Raw genomic sequence first — 21,031 nt, 5'->3', positions numbered from 1 at the left:
AACACACTTTCAGTTCTTTCTAAACCATAGGTGAAACTTTCCTCCCTCCTTATATTAAGCATATTTTTAAAGGTGAATTTTGAAGAGTGCAGATGGCACGTTTAAGCTTCAAACACAAATGCTTTGAAAGGTTAGGAACATGCAAAAACAACATTTCACTGAAAACTGTTTGTCAGTTTTAATCACAGGATAACTCTACAAGAGGTGTGACTGCTGCAATTTAAATTTTCACCTGACAAACTGAATTATTAATCTTCATGGTGTCTACAACAAAGGATCACGCAGCACAGGCAGCCAGCTTCCCACCAGAAGATCTACTACAGGGAAACCTGGAGGTGGGGAAGGAGGATCTGCAGCATCCCAGGGTGAAACAGTTCTCCTTGTAGGCGCTGTAGCAAGGAGGGCACCGGGACCTTCGTCCTCCATTGCTCACTCATAGCTTAGCAGAGGTTTTCCAAAGCACGGCAGGACCCTGAGCAAACCCACTGATAGAAAACACTGCGCTTTGCAAGGAAGGAGGCAGAAACACTGTTGAGGGCTTCATCTACACCTTGAAGGGGCTTTGGCAGGAAGGACTTCTGGAGCTTTTCACCCACACGTGAGTGGAGGCCTCACCTGCTATCAGTCATTCCTTCATTTCCCCATGGAACGCCGTACATATTTCCAAGTTCCCACTAACTTTTCGAGTAGCTGCCTTTTCCTTGCGATGAGGAATGACATAACAGGCTTTGGGGCCATTCCAGTACCCACTGCCAGCAACGGCACATGCCAGTTCTTCAGGAGTAACAGAAAAACTTGTCCTGCCTCACCGCTCCATTTCCTGAAGATACCATGCAGTTTGCAGAGCTGCTATCTTAAGTGACATTAAATATTGCACTTCAGTACTAATTTCATATCTCTGTAATATTACTGATAAATAATTTCCCTACCGCATGTTTAACTAGAGCTCAGAAAGAAATAAAATTCTAAAAATTTCCACAGTAACTTAAAATGGGTTTTCCATATACTGTAATTTCAGAATACTAGGTTAGAGAAGATTTTACAAGGTCTTAAAACAAAGGCCAAACACCACTAGAAAGCAGGATTCCTCTCTCGAGAATCTCAAGATGTTGGGCTTAAACATGCCCTATCGAAGAGTGGCTTTTTCCCAGCCAACTTCTCAAACTGGTATGTTTTTAAGTAGGAAATAATCCTGTTTATCACTCCAACACTTATTCAGACTCTTGTTAATGTTTGTACTACCCCTTCTGAATTTCTGAACAGTTTCTTTCAGGCTCAGCAGCCAACATTTAATTAAGAAATATTTAACCACTAGTATTTTTTAAACAATGCCACATAAGCACAAATAATTGCTTATCATGTCTATGTTACAAAAATCAAAATACAGCCAGTGGAAACCAGATACAAAACAGCCAAATGCACTTGCATTCAACTGAACTAGTTTTGTTTAGAAAATTAACAGACAATGCATTTCCTTGGCTGAGTCCTTGATTTGTGTGCCAAGTTCTATCCTGCAGTGATTTTTCTTCTTTCAACAATATCACAGGCACAGAGGACACTACTAAGGAAGCAAACTTGTAATTCTGTGAGTTAGGAACACAGAGAGCCCTGGCGTGACCTAAAAGAATGCAGCAAAGCATTTTTAGTAAACTAAATGCATCTATTTTATCCCTTTATAACTGCTTGGAGGCCAGAGAACAGCATATCTTCTTATGGTAATTTGTAACTTTATAATGCGCATACTGACTCGTTACTGCATCATCTATTACACATCAACATTTTTTACTTTGAAAAAAGAGGAGAACAAGATTTCTTACAAGTCTGCAGAGGTACTAAACATTTGTATCGATTTCCACAAACTGGTCAGAAGGAGGAAGCATAACTACACTGACTGCATTCTTCAGAATAACATCTGAGGATCAGAAGGTCACAGGGGACATCTTTCATACCAGCTACCTTGCTATTAGATAGAAGAAACACCAGCAAGAGTTAGAAAGCGTTGCTTTAGACCACGGAAAATGCAAGACGCAGGCAAACACCAAAATAAAGAGCAATAACCAAACTGCTAGTGTGATGAGGGGATTCAGAACAACAAAGGGCTGTGGAAAATGCAACAATTGTGTCTGCCCAGGGGATAAGCAAAAACAAAAGTGAACCTTGAGAGGGAGCAAGTATAAAACAAGGCAGAGAGTTTGCTTTGATACAGGCACTCCTGTTGCAGAAGCTGCTGGTAATGCTTTAGTCAGTGCAATGCAGAAAACTACAACTGCTTTGATTCCAGGGTTAACCCCAAAACCAAGCCATTAGCCATATACTGGAAAGAGACATTTTATGTCTTTTCCAATAGCAAAGCAGCAGGAAGATGGTAAAAATTGAAAGAGAAGGAACTTTTTTTTTTATCTTCACTTCAGCATCCTTAATTCAATCACTGTCCCCTCGGGCTGAGAAAAGGAGTGGCTTTACTGCTCTGCACTACCATGTTAGTAGAGAAGCTGCAAAGTACAATATTCATATTTTATGTATTATATGAGTCTAAGAAAAATAGTTATGGGTTCACACATTGAAGGACAAGTCAAGAAACGTGTGTCACACCAGTAGCAAATGAGGATAAAATACTTTTGAACTTTAAACATTGTGAAATTCTGGGTATTTTGGTTTGGTTTTGCAAGAATTCTGGCCAGTGGATACTGAGCTGAAATAATGACCTCGACACCAACATTCAAGAGAAAGGCAGGATTTTCAAAGAAAATTGGTGATAATAGTATTTTACCATAGCAATACTTAATTGTGTGGCACACTTAATTACATACAAATGCAAGTAGGCACGCAGTTTATGAGGACAGAAAGTCGAATATAGTTGCATACTTTCATGGAGGAGCTGGGCGCTGCCTTTTCTCCTGTCCTGGCCAGCCAGTGTGGGGGGCAGCATTGTCTGCTGGCTCTTCTTCGCTAACCCATTATGGGCAGAAAGGGATTCCCAGGACTGCAATAAACTTAAACAAATCAACTATTCTCTAGTTCTCCAGGGTGTCAGTAAAGAGGGTGGCATGGTAAGTGTATTTTCTTGGTGGGGGGGAACTATCTTTTTTACTGTAACTTTTTCCAGATGTCTACTCTAAAACATTAATACATTATTTTTCTTACACATGCTTGTATAGTCTCTATACATACATATACAATCTACCTACACTACTAGTGGCACTGAGTGCAGGACAAAACCAGGGCACTAACACAGAGCAGGGCCCATCTGCTACCTGCGTGTGCTGTAGTGGAGAACTGCCGCTGCTTCGCATGCTACCGCGGCAAGTAAGTGATCAAACGCTGACAGAGTGCTGGCACAGAATTAAAGGACTCTCCTAATTGCCGTGCCTCAAATTCCATCTCTAAACCTGCTAGAAGAAAGCCTGCAAAACTCTTTAATAAATCATAAAAATCAGAGATGGAAATTAGGTCATTTTGTCCGTGTCTCCTACGTGCGCCGTGAGTTTGTTCCCCACGTTGTGCTGCTGAGTGCTCTGTCTCAGCAACTTCTAAATGATTCAAGTGGTGAGGCTTCTCCCGATTCCCCAGGCAGACTGTGACATAGCCCAGCACATCTCAGTGGCACTACAGTATGCTTCCCACCCACCAACCTCATCCTCTCCACCCCGTTTTGCCTCTGTCCAATTTCAATCTATTCCTATTCCTATCTCCCTCTGACTCCTCCAAAATCTGATTGTGGTGTTACCTCAACTACCATCCGGCAAAAATTGTTGCTCAGGAAACGTTCTTCTGCCTCTCCTGTAATCCCACTGTAGTGTGCTGCTATTTTTAGGAGAAAAAGGAGGTGGTAAGGGAATGAAAAGCTGCCAGCTCCAGCTGTACAAGAATAATGCTCCAGTACATGGAAACTACATTATAGTGTTTTCCTTTAAGCACATATAATTAACCAAAACTTTCAGTATTCTGGAATGATCCACCGGAGAGAAAAAATGGAAAATGAAAGTTCCAACATAAAAATCAGCAATTTCATTCAATCTTTAATCCCTGCAGTTGGGCCCGCCATTCTGTATTTGTTTTTTCCCCAAGATTTTACACTGGTAATTGCCTAGAGAGATAAATGGTTAAACCAGCAAAGTACTGGAAAAACAAAATGACAAATTTAGTTACCTGTTACAGAAAACTACTCAACAAGAGGCTGTCTAGTGCCAGCCTCTGAAGTGGGACTGAAACCTCTGTTTTACTCCTTGCTGGGGCACAGGGTGACATGCTGGGTCATCCTGCACTCCTCCCAGCCGTCCCTGCACCCCTCCAGCCAACACAGATGCCAAATTCCCCATGCAAGCTCCTTAATTTGTGCAGTGCCTCGGCTACCAAGACCATCTAGAAAAATTGAAAAGACTTTTTTTTTTTTGAGAACACATTTTTCTCTTTTTCAAACCAAACCTCATATTTACTGATACCGTAAAGTTAAGCATCACCTATGAGGAATAAACCAGAGATACTGGGTTTCTTCGTGCACACACTTCCCACATGGCAATGTTTGGGTGTGCACAGATGCATACGTTCGGGTACCCACCCACATGCAGCTGTGGGGTGCCTGCAGCAATCCCATAGCACTGGGGAGCTGAGGGTCCAAGGGCTGCATGCCCAAAGCCCTGCTCTGCAACAGCTGTAATTCAATTGAAAGAAAACAGTGATGAATTCAGCAGACGTGGTGAAGTAATCATCTCCAGGGTCCTCAGAGAGATTACAGCTTCCTGACCTAAGCTACAGTTTGTAGGGTCGGATCTTGATGTTTCTGTCTAACCCGGATCAAGCCTTGCTTCATGGGCAGGCTTACCAATTTCCGTGGGAAGGCTCGCAGACAAAGACGCCACCCGGCACGAGTCAGGGTGCAAGAACAGGTCTCTTAGCTAGCATAAACATATGTTTCCTAGGTCTGGTAGAGCATTTTTTTTTTCACAGCCTGCTTGCATTTGCTGGCTTATTAAACGAGATTTTATTTGCAGCCAGTATGTCCTAGGAAACCAGGAAGCATTACACATAATTGCCCTCATGCTCACGTGGAGTAAACAAGGAGATTTTCACCAGGGACTCCTGCTCCACTGCCATCAGCAATGCCCTGGGGACTCAACTGGTGAGCCTAGTGAAGGGGCACCCCAGTGGTAACCACAGCCATAGGAAGGGGACACATGAAGGTGGGGAGAGGGCAGCTGGGGAGCCAGGCAAAGCCACTGCTCTGCTAGGGGCCTGGAGGCATGTATTTCCCCTCCTCTCCCCCACCACATGGCTTGTCCTCCAACAACACAGCTCCGAATAAGAGCCTGCAAGGCATCCATGCCCACGTCAAAAAAACTCGCCCTTCACTGCCAACAGCCCCGCCAGTACTGCTGGGATCAAAACCCAGCCCCTGCTTTGGGGGCCGGGCTGCAGTAAAAGCCAAGTGACGGACGGATGCACGCTGTGCCTTGGTAGCTGGGTTTTTAACTTGCAACAGCAACCATTGTCCATTGTCTCTAACCCATTAAGGCAGTGCAATGACTTATCACTTCCACTACATTGTCAGTAAGCACACATTTCATACCAATACATGCGTGCATGTAGCCAACACTGCATCTTGCTAACACTCCCCTCCCTTTCCCCCAAATTTTCTTTATATCCACAGATGCTTTCAATTTATTCCACCCCTTGCCCCACACACACACGTTCTCAGTCCCTGGCTTCCACATTCTTCTCTAACCCTCCAAGCTAAAGGCTTTCCTCAGCGGGATGAAACATCTGGTGGGTGATCCTCACACGCACTTCAGTACTGCTTTTTTTTCTCGGCTCGCAAACAGATCACTTTTGATAGGTAGCAAAGCCACTGAAAGGGATTCTCTGTCTGCGGCACACAAAGTACTTCCAAGGTCTATAAAGGAAAGGGTAAAACTGGAAGGGGTCCATATAAAAAGGGTTTTTCCTCCTTTTTTTTTTTTTTTATTTTTATGTGCTTTTAAAACTTTCATTTATGTATTGCCTTTTCATATACTATGTCCTGTAGAATGCAAATAGATTTGTAAGTGATTTAGAAAATTAATATAATTGTTTTTTAGGTTTTATCCATTTTATTTAAAAACGAGCAGCTCTGCTGATATAGCCAAATAAAGACCAAATAAAAAGTAAAGATTTCATTTTGCTCCAGAGACAAAAAGCTGACAATTTCTCAAAATCGCATGACATCACTTATTCAGGAAAGGAGCAGGAAATAGGGAGATGGCTGTCTGTATGGCACATTGTCTCAGATTAATTCGGTTGTCCCAAATACTGACCCATTTCTCCATGAATATCTAGTTCTCAGCAATCCTCCTGAGTTTCCTCTGCACCGATGCTTACAGTGACAACTACCGATAATGGCAGTCACAGGAGCAAAGGGCCTATAGGACTCTCGTACTGAAGCCAAGACAAGTGGTTATGCTCCTCTTCTCCACTGCTGGTGCTGTTCCTTTCACTGACTGGAGATCTTCCCAGAGAAACCAAGCATTTCTCTTTGGGTGTTTCCAGCCAGCTAATGCGAGAGTAAGGGCTATGCATCTGCATCCACATCTAGTCCTGGACCACTACCCCATCATTAGAAATGGCAAATGCTGGTGATTAAAAATTAAGAGAAGGATGCTATAAAACTAAGATAATCCCCTATCTTTTCAGTATTTCTCCTCTTTTAAAAATTTCCTTTACGGTACTGATTCGAACTGCTTAGTGATATTTCCTTAAGTCTAGTTCTGGGTAACACCACTTTACATACTCTAACTCTAACTTTTGTACCAAATAAAAACAATCCACCGTGATCCTTTGGAAAAATATAAAATAAAATAAAAATGTTTTCAGCTTAATCTTCAGCTTATTTGACAGCAATCATATTTCTCAGTTATACACACACATTTGTTTTCACTTCATAACAGAGAAATTATGTCTGAACAAAACACTTTGACAATTCAAACCCTTCAATCATACTTCCAGTTAAAAATGCGACAAGTCAGATGCTAAAACACAATATCCTAGGGCCAGACTACACACACTGAGAAAAGCACAGCTCCTGCAGATTCATGAAAGAGCCTTCCCTGCGTGGACCAACCCTTTGTTTTCAAAGGCCAGCACACAGTGAACGCGCATTGAACGTACACAGATTCACACTGCGAGATGTATTTCAATGTGAAAAACAGTTATAAATGCTTTCACGTTGATAATGCTAAAGCTTGGGAGATAAAGACGATGCTTCATCTCATGAGAAACAAGTATTCTTTTATAACCACTTATAAATGGTTTGATGTCTTCTCTGAGACAACAGACAGCCCTTTACTGATACATGAGATTTCCATGAAACGAGCCTGAATGTCACCCGCTGTGAATAACACATTTAACACATTTCAAGAAGTTTCTTTTAACTCCGGATCATGCCTGAAATACACAGAAGTGACATTTTACATATTTAAAAAAGCCGCCATGCATTGCCCCCAAGGAATTCACAACCAACGCACCAGACAACAAATCTAACAAAACATAGGTAAGAGCATGCCATCGTGGGTCAAGCCTACCATCAGAGCTTGTATTATCTATAAAAAAAAATTAAATAATAAAAAAAATCTCAGCCTTCAAATAAAAACCCGTGAGCAGTAACTTTCTCATCAAAAGGTTTCCCCTTCAGATAAAAAAAAAGACCTCACCCTGTTTTAATGCAAGAATTACGTAAGTCGGAGGTTCACCTTCACTCGCTCCTTCTCGGAAGAGAGAAGAAAACCCAAACTAAAATCAACCCTCTCCCGCTTCGCTGCGGTTCCCCCGAAGACAGGCACAGCCCTGCCCTGCCCAGGATGCTGGGGAGGGGTGCCCCACCCTGCTGCCCCCCACCTCCTCCTCTCCTCCTCCTCCCAAAGGCTGAACCTGCCAACCGCAGAGGCTGGCTCCCATCGGCCGAGCTCCTGACATGCATCCGACGAGCTCCCCGTCACGCGGAGCAGCCTCCGGGGAGGAAAAAGGCCATGGGCTGCCTCGCTGACGGAGGGATGGGAGGGATGCGGCTGCGCGGAGTTAGCTCGGGGAGAGGCGCGGGCCGTGCTGGCCCGATGAAATAAAGGCAATGCATTTTTAATGCACGCCAGTTCACTGCGTCTGGTTGTTTGCTGCTGCAGCGAGCGGGGCTGTGGCGTGCCGTGGGCTCCGCTCCTGCTCGGGCAGTGCTGCAAATAAACTTCCTACGGCTCCTACCCTAACGCGGGGATCTTGAGCTGTCTTCTCCCCTCACTGCCATGCAGGTCTCATCCCAGCAGCAGAGCTGAAAGTTTCCAGCCCAAGGAGAGCAGCACGGCAGCATTCACCTCTCTGTGTACCACAGGAGTACACATACAGGTGCAACAAGACCGGTGAATTCAATCACAGTGCTGATGCGGCAAGACGAGCTTGAGCTTTCATAGAACTACAGATATCCAAGCTGGAAGGGACCCACAAGGATCATCGAGCCCAACTCCTGGGTCCCCAAAGGACCACCCTAAAAATCAGACCATGTGTCTTTCCATACTCTGCTCCATGGAGGAGCTATTCTCCGTAGTTTTAGAGGGGAAGTATAGACTTGACTAAATTTGATGAATGTTTACTGGTCAAAAGCATATTTTGCTTAGTTGCTCATTTTCTGTGAGATTGATACTTTTTAGATATATACAAATCTTTTCACTTTCTGTTGACAAAGAAAACATTGATATTATTAAAAGTAAAATGAAAGGGCGAGAGTTCAGCTTGCCGCACTGTAAAGAGACAGACGCACGTGGGACACACCTAACCTAGAGATTTTCTTTGGCAAGTGCAACCTGTGACTTGCAATTATTTTGACTGAAAAGACTTCCAATGAAGCAGGTACTTTTCCTTCTATTTCCAACCGACATGCACGTCGAGCTCAGGAAATACTTTCTGCCTCAAACACAAGCACAGGCTGCAAAACGGCATTCAGAGCTTTAAGCAGGACGCCCTCCACTTCCAAGAAAAAAAATAAATAAATCAGGAAACTGCAAAGCCACATCGGACGCACTTGGCTACTTGCAGCGGTGATAGGGGTGCGAGTTTTCAGGCTCCCTGCATCTGACAAAGTTTCAGCTCTTTGAAGGAAGAATAAAGAGCTATGGAGCCCCCTGCATCTGCAGGCTGGGTCTCCCAGGGGATGCCCTCGGGGTTTTATTTTTATTTTTCCATCTCCCCCCCGCCACCGCCACTTCCACACCACACCTGGGAGTGACAGGCAGCCCCCCACGCGTGATTTCTCCGCAGGGCGGCCCCAACCCGGCGTTTGGGACCCCCAAAAGGGAGAGTAAAGGAGGGGGGGGACCCCTCGCTGCCTCCCGGGGAGGGAAGGTGGGAAAGGACCCCGGGGCGCGGGGGGGGGGGGCGGGGGGGGGGGCGCGGCGCAGGCACTGCAGCGGGCCGGGGCTGCGATGAGCTCCGTGCATAACCACACCCGCCGCATTGCAGAAACCACGGCCGGGGGGGGGGGGGGGGAGGAGGGAAACAGCCCCCCCAGCCACCGCAAGGCAACGGGAGGGGAGAAGGGGAGGGGGGCAGCCCCCCCACCGCCCCGCCCCACGGAGAGGATAAGGGGGGCTCCGCCTGTGCCCCACCACTCCACGCCCCCCCCCCCCCCCCCGCGGCGCCTGTGCCGACTGGTGAAGTTTCCTACAGAAATAGCGCTCTAAATATAAATAAAATTGCATCCCCCCCCCCCCCCCATACACATACACACACAGCCTCTCCGGCCCAGCCGCAGGGGCGCAGCCCCCCCCCCCCCCCCAACCCTCCGGCTCCCAGCACGGGGGCACCGCTCGCCGCGTCCCCCAGCATCCCGCACACCCCCCGGCCCCCAGCACCCCCCCGGCATCCCGCACAGCCCCCCCCATCAGCGGCTGCCAACTTAAAAATGGCTCCTGGGAGCGAGGCTTGCTTCTCTGCCGCTATATATAAATAGGTGGATTTCAAAAAAAAAAAAAAAACTACAAAAAATAAAAAATCAGAGGGGGGTGTGTGCAATCTGCAACCGCACCCCCCCCCCCCCCCCCCCGGCATACCCTCCGCTTCCCCGTGCCGCAGGGGCTCCGCGGTACCTTGGTGGCGGTGCCGGGGGTGGTGGCACCGGTGGCGGTGGCACCGGAGCTGCTCCCGGCGGCGGCCACGCGTCAGCAGCAGCCCGGCTCTGCCTAGGGCGAGCCTCGCTCCGCCGCTCCGCAGCAAATCAGGGCTGTGGAGGCTCCTCCGGAGAGAGGGAGGGAAAAAGGAAAGGCAAAAAAAAAAAAAAAGAGGGGAAAAAAAAAAGCGCACGCCAAGGAAAAAAAAAAAAAAAAAAAGGCAAATGCTGGATGCTGGCAGGGGGAAAAGGGGGGCGCTGAGGGCTTGCACCCCACGCACAGAGCAAGGAGCCCCACCTGCACCCCGGGACGGGGGGGGGGGGTCCGGCCGGTTTTTGGCTCAGCAAAGTGATTTCTGCTCTGCGGAGAAGTTTAGCTGCTGCAGTTGCAAACGATAGGGAGGCTGCCTGTGAATTTAAAAGCAGCAAGCTGGATGCTGACAAAGTCTGGCTTTGATTGACCTGCGGGATTTTTGCTGGGGAGGGGGAGTATCAGCCTTCTAGATTTTAATTTCAAGTGACAAACCACATGCTTTCAAAGTCTGGACCCTATTTCACTCAACATCATCACCAAAGCAGAAAGAAACACAGGTCCTAACACACATTGGCTCCTGAGCCAGAAAGGGCGATGTAATACTGAAGATGACTTTGGAGTTTTGCTAGGGCGCCTAATGCAACACAAACTACAACCCGACACACGTCAGGAAGCCTCACAGATTCAGAGCATGCACCAAAGCTCTTTGGAAAGGGATAATCTGACTTGCACCATTTCATTTTGGTAAATAGGTAGCTGCTCTTAGAGCACGTAACTGAGCTCTCTGCTGTCTGGCTACAAGGGCCAGGAGCAGCTCTGGGAGCTGAGGCTCTGCTGCATGATGCTCATGGTACTCATTCCCTTCTCTGGGGGCCAGAAGCAGCCAAAATGCTCCTTGCCCACAGTAGGACCGGCCACACGAAGGCTGTCCTGACCAGCTGCAGGAGAACCACAGCCCAACACGCTCCCATGCTGCACCCTCGTTCTGTTGCAAGGCAGTGGGTAAAGCAGGCTTACCCTTCTGTGTATGCTGAGAGCTCCCCCAAAATGATAAGATCCAAATGAGATTCAGGCCTCCAATATGAATCAGGGGGTGGTTGGGTGGGATCTCCTTTAATTAGCCACATCTCCATGGGATTTCAGAAAGGAAAGAGGTTTTGACAGTAGGCAGTGGATGTGCCACAGCTCAGATCTGCAGACCTGCGCTGCTCTGTGCTGAATGCAGAACTGCCACTCAGCAGATCTGGCACGCTGTAACAGGCACAAGAAAGAGAGAGACTTCAAAGGGAAAATGTGTGCCATCGACTGAGAGAGGGCATACCTCTAGTCATGCAGTTTAAATAAAACAACTTGTGTACACTTCCCCACCAGGAACTCTGGAAGTCATCGTGAACCACAAGGGAATGTACTCGACAGCTCAGACATACATTAGAGTTAACAAGGTTTGGTTTGGGGAAAGAAGAAAGTAAGAAAAGGACAGAGTTGGTTTGAATCAATTAAGAGTCTCAAAAGTGAGCTAAGGGACTTAAGAAGTATTATTACTTGAAAATAGCTCAAGATTTCCCAGCTCAGCCTTTAGCAGCTATCGCCCCATCCGTTGCAGAGGGAGGTGGTGGCACTGCTTTCGAGAAGAGGGGCAGCAAAGCTTCGGAGTAACATCTGCTGTCCTCGAGCAGGGAGATTTGCCCCACGGTAATACCACACCCTGTGATTCCTTCTGTGGATATACTGCGTATCTAACAGCATCTTTCATCTGAGGATCTAAAAGCTTTCAACACATTGATTTAACCTCAAAACATCAAGCTGTATTAATAGGCTGTTCCTCCAAGCAGGAAATCTTTGCATCAGATATTTAGTAGCTGGAACCTCTGCACTGCCAATATGGGCTGAGTTTCCGAGTTTTTAGCCCTCACGATCTCACTGACTATTGCTTTTTTTCTCTCTTTGAATGTTATTTTCTAATTCTGAAGTGGGTTAGTTGGCCAGCCTGCCCTAACTCCTGTCAGACGGGAGCTCAGTGGAAAGTTTATGTTTCCATGAATCAGCATTTTTAAATTACTATTTAAAAAGAAAACAGAAAACATGCTGTTCTTCCAGTGGTTTTTAGCGAGCCCTCATCCATACTCTTCCCACACAGGTGGGAAACTTGAATAATCCCCCCACGCTTCCCTGGAGTGATACCAGCGTTCATCTAGATGACAAATCCAGGCAGTGCTAGAAGGGACTCTGATCTCCTGCCTTGCTATGTGACAATAGGTTCACTCCTGCTATTTTCTTGCACTTTTGGAGGTCGAGCTTCAGAGCTGGGTATCAGGAGGAACTGATCTTGATGTCTCCCCCGTAGTTCCTGTTCATCTCCACTCCTGACACACCACGCTCAGTGCAGCACAAGGCAGCCAGACGCACAGCCCCTGCTGCGCGCCACAGGAAGGGGCCGGCCCACTCTCTGCTCGAGGTTTGTTTTCTTAACTCCTACATTTTGCTTATTTAAAAGGGGCCTGAACTTGGGAGGGATGAGGGATGCCACACTCTTGCAGCTTGTAGTGGTTGCCCTCAATGTGCAGCCTTTGAACTCTTCACATCCTGCTGCTCTAGACATGAGCACTCTGCATGCCGCTACTTGGGGACCAGCTCCTCTTCACTTCAGTGACTGCTGAAAGCTCCTCCCAGCCCATATACTACTAATATACCTTTGCCCTTACAAGAATCTCATCGTCTTCCCCTGTAAAGCAGTGTCCTTCCCCCTGTGCCGTACACCTTCCTTGCATTTCTTCCTGGATAGGAATCCTCATATAATCACAGAACATCCCAAGCTGGAAGGGACCCACAAGGACCATTGAATCCAACTCCTGGCTCCACAGAGAACCACCCAAAAATCAGACCCTGTGCCTGTGAGCGTTGTCTAAATGCTTCTTGAGCTCTGGCAAGCTTGGTGCTGTGACCACTGCCTTAGGGAATTCCTCGATTTCCTATTAGTGTAAGGAGCTAAATGCACATTCATATTGCTTCTGTGCTCACCTGAGGTCCTCTGGGGAGGAGGTATGGAGATGTCAGAGCTGACACACGCTGACACCCAACTGTATGAGCAACAGAGTCATCCAGGAGACTGATGCTAGGCTGGGGAAGTGGGCAAAACATGCGGGAAGCTCTGCCCTCCACTCCCTTTTCCATCCTTCCCTTGCAGTTTTCCAGTTGATGACCACAAGTGACTTTTTGGGAAAGCCCCACAGAGGGTGGGAAAAGGTGCAAACACACTCACACAACCTTTCCCATGGGGTACCAGTCAGAGGAGAGCACTCGTAAGGAAACAAGGCCCTTGCAGAACATTTGGCCATGACAAGGGATTTTTTTTTATTTTTATTTTTTTTTATAGGAGAGGGCAATGGGGAGACACAGGGTCTTTGCCAGGAAGGGATGAATAGGCAACCCTGGAAGAGCTGGGACAAGGATTATTGACCAGCCCTGGGAACTGCTGCCTAAAACATTCTTGTGATTCCCTAATTGATTGGACATGGCATTCAAAATAGCACATTACAGAAAAGCAAGACACAAAAATGCTATCAAACTCCGCAAAAGGCCGTCTCAAGCCCAGCCAACAATGAATTAGCCGGGTACAGCACTTAGAAAAATGGGAAGTACTGTAAAAGTAGTAGCATTATTACAGCAGTATTAGGAAGATATTTCTCCGCAGACGCGAGCTTGGCACTATCTGTCTAGACGGGTAGATGGTTTTGGAGTCGAACTGATTTTTTTATTTTTTTTTATTACCGTATCCACTTCAATTTATTAAAAGCAAACTGTTCTGCCCATGACTCATGCAGTTTAGCTTTCTGCATGGCAATGAAACAAAATTCTCATTATTAAAAGCGATCGCTGTGAGACAGCATGTGAAGGTTAGGTTTAGAAATCAGACCGAATCTTCTATTTCTGTCTTTCCTCACTGCAAACGTTATGCCCACATACCTCTAATTGGCCAGCATTACCATTTGCTTAAAATACAGAAGATACAAACCTTCTGGTGAGATATGAGACTCCCCTTAGTGCAACTCCAGTGACATAGGTCAAGCTCACGACATGGGTTAGCTGACCTCAGTACAGCTCTGTTGTCTGATGCAAATCTTGCTCTGCCAGTCAGTGCTAAACCCACCCCATTTTAGGACTACTGAAAGAACAATCAGTAAATTTGGCCCCTGTGCTTCTGCAACTGAAATTCTGCAAAGATTTACTGCAATTAATTCAGCATTGCCCTTTGCCACTTTCATATCTGTAGCTGCTTTCTGACTGAGAGAATTAGCTGGATTATTAAGACATTACCTCCTGCTGCATTTCTCCAGCCCCCCTCACTAACCAAGTGTAACCAAGGTCTTATGAATATAAAATGCTTTGGGATGTACCTGAGGCTGTGTCTAAAACAGACATGCATTAGTTTTCAGAGCAACAAATTTAAGTTTTTATCTCAATAAGGTTTTCAATTTTAATTTATTTTGACAATGCACAATCATTACTACAATTTAGCTGTACTCTACATTCATATACTCTGAGTCTAGCAAATAAAAAATACAGAAGATATAAATTAGTGTTCACTGCATATTGTATTTTAATTTAAGTAGGGTTCCTAAACAGATTAACAATACATGAGGCAAGGACAACTCTCATTTACCATTGGCCATGCTATGACCGAGAGCATCCTAGATGGTGACCACTTCTACACTAAGGTTAACACAAGCCGTTCTCCTTTACTGGTGTTGTATCTGTTGAGTCCATCTCCTTCAGCCCATGACATGCTGGCTTCTCCCCCACCCACCCAAATCCATGCTGTTTCCTTTGTGGTACATTAAACAGGAAAGCAGATACCTTCCTTCCCCATTTTCCATGCCACTAAACTCAGTCTTGCATTTTAGTTACAAAACTATCTGTAGCCCCTCTATGTCTTCTTTTCGTGAAGCATCTAATTCAGAGAACTTTACCTTGAGCATAATCTAGTCTCACTGACTCAAAGGAGAATTAATGCACATATTTATTAAGCACCGTCAGAAATAGAAATGACATCCTGAATCATCATGGCCTTCTACAAATCTCTTTTTGAAATACCTCTTCCTCATGACACGTATAATAAAATGACTCTCAGTGGCCACGTTAATAGACATGGCCCTCAACTGCTTTTTATATCATTAGTCTTCTTAGGCTGCAAGATTTACCAGGTAGGGAAGGCACTTTAATGAGTGTTTGTATAGCACCCAGCACAGTTCACCTCTCATCTTGACTAAGGTTAACAGCAATTAAGAGAAGTGCTAATAGGTTCTTATTTAAACGAATAGCATTACAATAAGCATAAACATAGGTAAAATTGATATTAAGAAACATAGGAAGTTCAGCTCAAGAATGAACACATGTAGCCTATGTCCATAGCCCTTGCTCCTCGCACTCCATCCCCACCCTGCAGCCCGCCATGGTTTCACAGCCAGTTTAAAGGTCAGCACCACCAAAAAAAGTTCCTGTCCTTCCCCTAGTTCCTGGCTGCTCCTTGCCACCTTCATCCAGCCACTGCAAGCATATATCGAGTCCATGGGAAGAAGCAAGCAAACCTATTTGAGTTAAAACTGAAAAAGGAAGGACCATAAATCTGACTGGTTCCTCACTATGATTCCCCATGAGATCCCCTCAATATTTCTACACTGGCAGAAACATAGGGGGTGACATGAAAAGTGGAGATGCTGGCAGTCACACTGCCTTTTTTTGGCAGCCACACCAGCCTGTGCTGGCATTAGACTGTGGTGTTGGACACCAGCCTTTATTTATGTGAGCAACTGCTCCAAATTATCCCTAACCTTCAGGACCTGCATGATTGGGCTCCCAGAGGCCAGTCCACCTCTAGCCAGCAGCCTGACTCTGAGCAGAGCGAGGAGCTACTCCATGTCACATGTATAACTTCTTAGGCTCTTTGAAAATACATTCGGTTTTAAAAACAAACTTTAAGTTTACAATTGACATTGAGATTCACCTTGGTTGATGGGACACTTGTTAGTGCTGGGTTCAAACAGTACAACTGAAATAAACTTATTGAGAAGTGAAGAAACCCATCGCCTCCCTCTGTGTAAACGTATTTCTCCCACTGCTACTCAGAGTTGTTTTTTTTTTTTCTTTTTCTTCTCCTTGACTAGTAACAATAAGAGTTGTTATAGAAGTTCTTAGTGTCTTTCCCTTGACGAAATATACTGTCATACTGTAAAGGTAGGGTGCCCTATGTGGATTGTATCCTGTGATAGAAAAGTAGCCTGCTCCACTTGCTTCTTTCTAACTGAAACATAGCTTATTACTAACCCAACACAGAGCCCCAAAACAGCACAGTGGATCTGGTTTTGTACCTCGCACTGAAGAACAAGCCCCTTAATAGCACAAAAATGTTACATTGAGAGAAGAAAAACTCATCATCTTCAACCCACAGCTTTAACAAACTAAACAAATTAAGCTCTCGCAAATGACAATGATATATATTTGTGTCCTAGGCACTGAAAAATACCTAAGAAAGGCATCTCAGCCTCTCACCCTTTTGAAGAGCTTTTTACACTTCACAGATAATGACCATCATGAACAGCACCTCACAGTGCAAATGTTTAATTTACCACAGACGCCCCAAACCAACACTTCCAGGAGCAGGTTTGCTCAGTTGCCGCCGGACTGCCACCACTCCGCCTGTCCGCAAACATCTGTCTGACTGCTCTGGGAGACTGACATGCCAAGCAGTGACCTGAATGCCTTCAGCATCGGGCCAGCTTGCCACTTTGGAAAAGTTTCCTATCAGGTTTATTTCTGAGTAAAGCGCAAGCTTATGTAAGGACCCTCCATTTGTAAGAGGAGCTCGGCTCCTTTTCCGCAAAATTTCTGTGTGCAAAGTTTGTTCTCGTTAGTAAAACAGATGTAGGAATTCTGGCGTTGCCCCTGGAAAAAGGAAACAATTTGCACACTGGAGTTCCTAAGGTTGAAATTGAAATCTAAACAACAATTCACACTGAAAAATCAATTTTCGGGGTGACAACAGACAAAGCGTACTTTGTCTGTTACTTCTTTCATCTCTTACCCAAATCAAATAACATGCAAACATTGATTCAGAATATCTGGAGGCCAATGTAGTGCCTCTGATGACAGCTAAAGGCAGGCACCTCTCACTGGTTACAAATGACATACAAAATAATGTATTTACAGAAAGCCTGTGAACAAAAGAGATCCAGGCTGTGTTCTCCCAAACATGTGAACTCAGTTTTCTCAAGCGTCAACCAAATTATTTCCAAGGTCCTCTTTACCATACCAGTAAGAGCAGCCAGACGTCCATAATCTTCAAGCCAGTTCCTCTCCCAGAGCAAACTAGCAAACAGAAGAAGTGGGACTGCAATCTCTGCTGCAAGATAAGACCACGGTAACAGCATCAGGGCTTACAAACAGTGCTGGTCTTCAGTTTCCCAACTTGTCCGCAGTACTTTGATCTGGGTGTTTTGTCCACAAACTAAGATCTAATCACATGTGCTTGCAATTTGTTATCTTGACCCAAGAAGCAGCTTAGGAAAAGCTTGCAATTGTCATTGGACCTGTTAACATGTGTCAACAAAATATTGGTGTTTTTAACAGAAGAAAACAGAGCTGATGGTATGTGGAATTTCACTGACACTTAAGGCGCCAGACAAGTGAAATATGGCTGTGAAAGGGGGATTTTCATTTTCATAGTTTTCTCCTGAGAAAACAAGTAACTGCAGAAATAATGAAAGCCACAAATATTTTCTCAATGAAAAAATATGGTGGCATTGATACAAAGCATTGCATTGTAAATACACAGCACAAAGCTGTTTCCTTTGCAATAGCAAGAGAACTCTATCATTCAATTAGTTTGGAATAATAAGTACCAAATCCCTCCAATTCTGACTTTGGTACTGAATGAATTTTTGGAGGTTTGGGTCATTTTACTGTCTTTTGTATAGCGCCTAATCCACATTCCATGAGTTATTTTAAGCGGAAGAAAGAAATTAAAAAGAAAAGTAAGCAAGCCAGATAAATGGACTCATAAAACAGCCTTCAGAGGGATCAGATGATTTCAATGAGTTGCTCTTCTATGTTCCTTCACATAATGGGGAGGAAAGCTGGAAAGAGGTGGAGGGAGGCTGCATGGAATAGGAAAGTTAAGTATCAGAAAGTTGATGTTCCTCAGATTTTACTGCTCCTTGTGCCCTACACTCAAACCTTACCACCACCAAGCCCTGAATATATCTTTTAGTATTTCTGCCAGACAAGGTAGAGCATACATAGTAGCTACAGGCATGCTGATAGGCAGCTATACACATGCTGATTAGCTATCATAACATACGCTTTGATTAGACAGGCTAATTGCCCAACTACAACGACACAGGACATTTAATGGCTGAGCTCACTTCAAAGCAAAAAAATTCACTTAGAGAGGCAAGACTTGCCTCTAGACTTTTCTAGACCACCACTGCTACACAACCACCACTATTCTCTTTTATTTCCACTACTCAGGGTAGATCTGGACATGTAACATAAAAGATGCTGTAGCAATGTCTTATGGTATGGACTTGCCGTGTTTTTCCCTGCACCAGCCATCCTCTGCTTTGCATTAACCATAACAAAGTCCTGCCTTACTTCCTTTTTGGGGGATTCTGCCAGTCTTTGAAGGAACCTGAAAGTGATTATACAGATAAATGATGAAACCTGAACTCTCGTTCTCATGTTCCAACCGAGTGAAAAGACAGGAGATAAAGTGGCTTATCCTTGGAGAAGTCAGCCTCAAGTTTCTACCGCAAACGTGGTGACTTATTTCAGGTTCTGCAAAGGGTGCCAAAGCCCTTTGGATAGCAAGACTATTTCTGTGTAGTACTCTGAAGTGAATTTCAAAGCAAAAGTGCTTTCATTTCATCAGCAAATTCCTCACTGACAGGTTGTTTTTTTGTTTTGTTTTGTTTTAATTTTGAAGAAGAACAGCAATTAATAATATTAAACTTACAATGATAGTTTCTTAGAGTAACATGACCAAAATTCTACCCCTTGAGAGAACTGAGTTTTCTATACTCCACAATTCCCATGAAATCAAATATTCTGACATGTGCCCACTATTATGATTAAAGTAAGGACTTTGGAAGTTAAACTCCCCTCTGACTAACTTATAAAGTTACCTTCAACAAAGCCTCTCTAAAGCTAAAATTATGTTTCCCATTGTCCTTTACCAAAGTCTTAGCTCATATGATCGATTTTATTTAGGCTAATGAAGTAAAATTTTCACTCATACTTCACAGGCATCACAGTATGCAACATGTCTGAAGGTTTGTACAGAATTCATCCACCAATGAGCTAAGCGAGCTGAGCAGTGTTCAGCAGGCAATTACCACATCTGGAAAACCTGTCATAAAACAGCTGTTATCACTTAGTATGTATACACGCAAACTTTGAAATTACTTTAAGAATAAGTAGCATGTTACATCTTATCTTTTAGGTCCTTAATACTCTCAGCTTCTGAACCATGAGCAGGTCTCACATATTTGTGTCAAGCAGCCTTCTCCTCCCGCACATCCTCACTGCAAAGATGTTATAAGATCTTCGTTTCAGTGACTTCTCTTAATCACTTCTTGTTAGCTTTTTTTTTTTTTCTTTTTTGTATCTGAAACCTTTCTGAAAACACTTTCATTGATTAAAGGTTGTATAGAAAAAGATACGAGTTGATGGCTGACTAAAAGCACTCTGATGGCTGGCTACTTGGAGAAGTTAGCATGCAAAGCGGTTGGGCAAGAATTTATGGTACCCTACTTAATCTTCACTAATTTGCAGTGTAAATATTTTCAAAGTCCAATAAGGATGAAGTAGCTCCCCTCCAAAAGAAGTATGCATTTATATCACTTTACTTGGTTAAACAAGCTTCAAAATATATTCTCTTGTACTACATTATCTTACAGAAGAAAGCCATTAGCAGTGATACTTAGTTCAGAATTTGTCTTGGGGGTCCACACTCTAGATCACAAGAGGTTTAATTGTATGAGCTATCTGAAAACAAAATTGAGATTTCCAGAAATTTTACATTATGAGATTTGTTTTTTTTTAATTCAAAAAAAAATTATGAAAAACAGAAGTTTTTGGTTTTTTTTTGAAACAGCTGTTGCTTACCACGTGCAAAACTTACTAAGTTAAGGATAAGGAATGTTTCAGTTTCAATTCAGTACAATTCATTTAGTACACAGAGTAGTGATTGCTATGGTTATGAAATCACAAACGTTTTGAAGTTTTACATATGGGGAATGACCGCACATCATGTGCACAGAGATCACATTTAAAGTGGAATGTGAGAGAGGAGAAACCAGCTGCAAACAACTGTGCAGTGGGTGTCTAGCTTGGACGAGTCTACAGAGCACCTCCAGGTGACCACATCTGCTGGGCCACCAAGCTGGAGGAGACCTGCAGTGAAAGCTGATCTCCACAGTTGCAATGCAAGAGAGATGGAGAGACGAAGAACACAGCCAGCATCTCAGGTACCTGAGAAAAGACATGCCTAAACTCTGCTTCTGGATGACAGCAGTATGGGACCTGGTAAGCTCAGCACCTTATGAACGCCAGGTAACAAATCTGACCTGAGAAACACAAGTTCTGTGGGGCAGATGAGCTGCAAATACCTACAAGTAGACAGGACTGAAACCAGCCTGAAATTCTCATCAGAGAAAGCATTTTGAAGGCATTGCAATATAGCACCAATATCATTTTCAACAGTATTGTATACTCTTTTCCCCAGTTTTCGAATGTTCCTATACCACTTTTTATACTGTTTCGAAACCAGTTTCTCTATATATACACATATATTTTAGGAAATAAAAACGACCAGGACTTTGAGA

General features: G+C 44.4%; 1 protein-coding gene across 5 annotated transcripts in view; it reads right to left on the bottom strand.

Annotated features, from left to right (window-relative positions):
- Nucleotides 1-10,194, bottom strand: part of EPB41L3 (erythrocyte membrane protein band 4.1 like 3) — a 97,215-nt gene extending 87,021 nt beyond the window's left edge. For 4 of the 5 annotated variants that reach the window (XM_050709056.1, XM_050709057.1, XM_050709058.1 and 1 more), the window contains exon 1: nucleotides 10,065-10,151. The gene's annotated coding sequence lies outside the window, so the exon portion shown is untranslated. Of the gene's footprint in view, nucleotides 1-10,064 lie in introns of all 5 variants that reach the window. The other variant, XM_035564166.2, reaches the window with a different exon arrangement.
- Between the last annotated feature and the right edge of the window lie 10,837 nt (nucleotides 10,195-21,031).

The sequence above is a fragment of the Cygnus atratus genome, chromosome 2 (genome assembly GCF_013377495.2).
Source record: "Cygnus atratus isolate AKBS03 ecotype Queensland, Australia chromosome 2, CAtr_DNAZoo_HiC_assembly, whole genome shotgun sequence".
Lineage (NCBI taxonomy): Eukaryota > Metazoa > Chordata > Aves > Anseriformes > Anatidae > Cygnus > Cygnus atratus.
The sequence above is the reverse complement of the archived record's forward strand: the minus strand, read 5'-3'. Positions and strand labels throughout refer to the sequence as shown.